The sequence below is a fragment of the Prionailurus bengalensis genome, chromosome A1 (assembly GCF_016509475.1).
Source record: "Prionailurus bengalensis isolate Pbe53 chromosome A1, Fcat_Pben_1.1_paternal_pri, whole genome shotgun sequence".
NCBI classification, from domain to species: domain Eukaryota; kingdom Metazoa; phylum Chordata; class Mammalia; order Carnivora; family Felidae; genus Prionailurus; species Prionailurus bengalensis.
Window position 1 is genome coordinate 186430585 of NC_057343.1, and position 4151 is coordinate 186434735.

Sequence of the window (4151 nt, forward strand, 5' to 3'; positions counted from 1 at the left end):
CTTGTAAATGAGTCACTATATTACTTCACCATATAACAATACATTGATAATTATATTAAATAGTTGTTATTTTACAAGTTTATGTTAATTTTTATTTGAAATATTTCAAAGCAAATATGGCCATTTATTTACTCCCTGTTAGAGAAAGTGCACTTTATTTTTATTATTTCTTTTCAACTCTCTATTTCCTTTTGGTTGAGATTAGAATTAATCTTGGCTCCTTTGCCTCCCCCAAATAATAAAAAATGTCTTTTACTGAATGTCTACTATCTAAATGGCCCTATGCTAAATACTTTACAAAGAGGGATCTAATTCTTGAAATAATCCTGCAAACTAGAACTTGCTTTGCAGGTGGGAAGACTGGCTTAGAGAGATGAGTAACGTAGGGACCTACTGCTAGTAGGTGGTATGAATGGTTTTCAAAGACAGAACTCTGACTCTAAAACTTGCATCCTTTTCATTACCTGACATATATCTTCCCTGCCTACCACTCCTTTGGGCTCCTTTAAGGCATATTTGTGGATGTTGGTTATTTTATTTTATTTATTTTTGTCTGTTCTGTATCTAGTTTTTATTTTGTTTTTGGAACTGTCTTTTTTTGCCATGGCATGCAATTCTGAAAGTGTTCTTAATTATTTGGCCCTGATTTCCCTGACAAAAGCTTGGGCATATAATCCAAATAGGGATCGCACAATCGAAAGGCTGACATAGACATTCAGGGTACTCTTTTTGCTGAATTTGTAGGCTCGGAGGACCATATACATTATCTCTGCCTTTATACAGTGAGGGTTATCTGGGAGAGCAGCGATTAGGGAAAGAGTGAGAGACATGATAACACTGTTTGAACCCCTTCAACCTTCTGTGCCTGAGACCAGTCCATCCCTCTGTAACTTCCAGATTAAGCATAACAATATATTCCTGCTTTTGCATAAACCAGCTTCAGTTAGATTTCTGCTACTTGCAAACAAACAAGTCGTAATTGAGAATTCCTAACACGTATGTACTTTTATAGGACTTGAACAGTATTGTGAAGCTTGTCAGTGATAACTTTATCCCATGTAATGCTGACTATTTGGTGGTTACATGGCTGTTCCAGGTGATCAACCCAAGCTCCTCAACCTGGAGTCCCAGTGAAGGCAACTATTTGCCTGAGTGAAGACTCAGGTATGTAAAATTCATGATGACTGGGTAGAGATGCCCACTCATCTTCCACAATTGGGAAGGGAAGTCTGGGGGGAAGAGATGCAAAGGACTTAAGAATGATAAGCTCTTCTTAAGGTTGCATTTAATTTGATGTGCTGAAGCTTCTGTTCTTGGTGCTGAATATTCATGTTTTGTGAGGAATCCCAGAGGCTTCACAACAGTGTCATTTTCTACAATTCTAGAGTGAAGAGAAATGTGCCTTTTGCTGATAATGTACCTGAAGGGTGATGAAGGTGAGCTGTGGAGTTGTTTTTAACCATTTGCATTCTGACAAGTTATGTTATAAAAAGCTCACAATTCAGAAGATATTAACACTATGGGAGTTCTTGCTTAATTCCTGGTAAACTTGTTTTTAAAGGAGGATATGTGGAGGGCAAAAAGGCATAAGTAACCCATCTTTTAATAAACCCTGGTTAAACTCAGTGTGAGATGCATGCATTATTTCAAAGTAATTAACTTCTTGACTCAGTTTAAATTGCCATAAATTACATCTGCACCAATGACTTAGCCACCCTCTCCCCCTAGTAGTGCAAAATGTCATGGGTTGATAACAGGGTTAGAAGTAAATTGAAGCCAAAATGAAATCTTAATTCATGCAGGTTGATAGGATTCCTTATCACTACTCCCTGTTCAAATGCAAAGACTTGCTATCTTTTTACTTGCCAGCACTTTCCATCATGCTATAGGAAGATTTCTTAATACATACTATTCTGAGGCATTTGCCTTTGGGGAAGCAGAGTAACAGGAAAAAGTGAAATGTGGTTAGATTAGAAAAACAGAAACAGACTTCTTACATGAAGCAATTGGGAACAATGGGTGGTAGGTTAATTGAAAAAGTCATTTTGAGGGGGAATCATAAAAAATAAAACATACACACTTAAATGTTTTAATGTAAAAAATTTAAATATATATTCATTTGCCAACTTCATTAACATAATCTGAGGCCTTTCTTTGAGCAGATCTCCACCACTTGGAGTTCTGTATCTTTTTTCTTGACAAAACTGAATCCATGAGTCTATGTCTCTCATATCCTCTTTCCAGGTTCCATTTCTTTAGAAAGGGTCAGATTTAAAAATATGTATGAGGCTGCCTATTTCCAGATTCCATCTAAATTTTTTGGATTCCCCCACTTTATTCACATAAATTTCCATAGCAATTTTTGATAGTGGTCCTGTTTAGAACATCTTTTCACAACATTCACCTTGGTTTTCATAGTAAAACACCTTCCATTGTTTTTTGAACTCATATTTCAGTGGCTAACACAATAGTTCATTATATATTTTAATTGCCTTGATAACTTCACCTGGTATAAACAAAGTAGGAACAAACACAATTGACTCTTCATAAAAGTACAGCCTGACTAGTGGGCCCATAATTGGGTAGAAGGCTAGGAAGATGCCTGTAAGTTTGTCATGCAATGGATATTAATTTGGTGAGCTTATCAGAAGGAATGGCACAGATCTGTTAATCTAATGAATAGTTTAAATGAAGGTTAATTAGGACTTGCTACAGCATAATGTTTTTAGAGAAGGAACTGGACTGAACCTTGTACTCAACAGACATTTTTTTTTTCTTTTTCGATCACTGATCTTTGCCTCAATGAGCAAGGAGAAGAAACCCGCAAGAAACTCAGACATCATTAAAAGTAGACTTTGTGTGTGTGTGTGTGTGTGTGTGTGTGTGTGTGTGTGTATGTTTTCAGAGTGAATAAGCCAATTAGAAGTGAACTCTGGTATCCATTGTAGCCACCGGGAGTGGGATGGAGAGGTGATAGGTGCATGCCTGCTGTGTTTGAAACAAGTGCAGGTAAGACTATAACCAGACTGGGACTGCTGGGGTACACACTTGTTTAAATTCTGCTTTGAGACCTGACTCAATCCCAAAGACAATCTCCAGTGAACTTGTTATCTCACAAATGTCACTGCCTTATTCCCTGTGGCTTTACAGGGAGGAATGTCAAAGTGATAAACTGGAAAGTGCATGCTGCCCTTGCCCAGCTGCTGTAAACATGTATCCAGCCTTCTCTGTATCAAAATCCCATAGCACTTGTTTGCAATCAGGTTCCATCCCCATACCATAGCAAGGGAACCAGAACTATGACAGGATGGCAGTTATAAATGTTTGGTAGCTTGGGGTAGTCTATAGATCGTTGAACATTTTAAATGCCATCTTTTTCCAACTAAACTGTGTTGCCATTATAATTTATAAGAACCAGTTTTTAATGCACTACTGATTAATGGGACAATACAATTATACCTATTAATGAAAAATAATGCTTGGTGTGCTTGGGGCTACAGAATTATTGAATTTGTCATCTATTCAGTATCTACAGGCTATAAACTTATTGGAGTATAGAGTAGAAGGCAAGAGGAAAAGGAATTGTGTTCACATTTTGGTAGATGCTAAGCAAGATCTTGCTTCTACCTTGTGTGGGCAATCACCAGGGCTTATTGCAATGGATGTTACAAGCCTCTGTAAACATTCACACCACAAATGGACATGCGGAAGCCTTTCCGTTTATCCTGCTTTCTGAATGTTCCCTTGATAGGAACATGATTCATAGGTAATGAAATCTAAGCCATGTGGTTCTCAAGTGCTGTGGGACTGAGCTCCTCCCAATGGGAAAGGCTGATTCCAGATAAGCAGGCCTTGTTCTGATGTGTGATCAATGCTCAGAATTCTGTGCCTTCCTCCCACTCCCTAATCAGAAACAGGACAGGAGGAGTGAAGAAAGGGGGTCTGGACTCAAAAGAATTGTTTGTAGAATTTGTGAAAGGCTTTTTACTTATGCTATTAACTTTGCATGTATAGTATTAGATGACATTATGGGGACAGAACTGTTTTCTATTAATATGAATAAGAAAATTAGGTATTTTTTTTAGCCTTTTTTCAAAGACTTCCTGACTCATTTCCCTCCTTGCTTTCTTTTGAGTTCTAGTTCTGACTCA

At 37.6% G+C, this 4151-nt stretch overlaps 1 long non-coding RNA gene across 1 annotated transcript; it reads left to right on the forward strand.

The window, feature by feature from the left end:
- The first annotated feature begins 1015 nt into the window (after window positions 1-1015).
- Window positions 1016-1626, forward strand: LOC122475887. Its single transcript, XR_006295342.1, has 2 exons — window positions 1016-1164; window positions 1386-1626. It is a non-coding gene; the product is annotated as an uncharacterized LOC122475887 (long non-coding RNA).
- Window positions 1627-4151: the final 2525 nt, after the last annotated feature.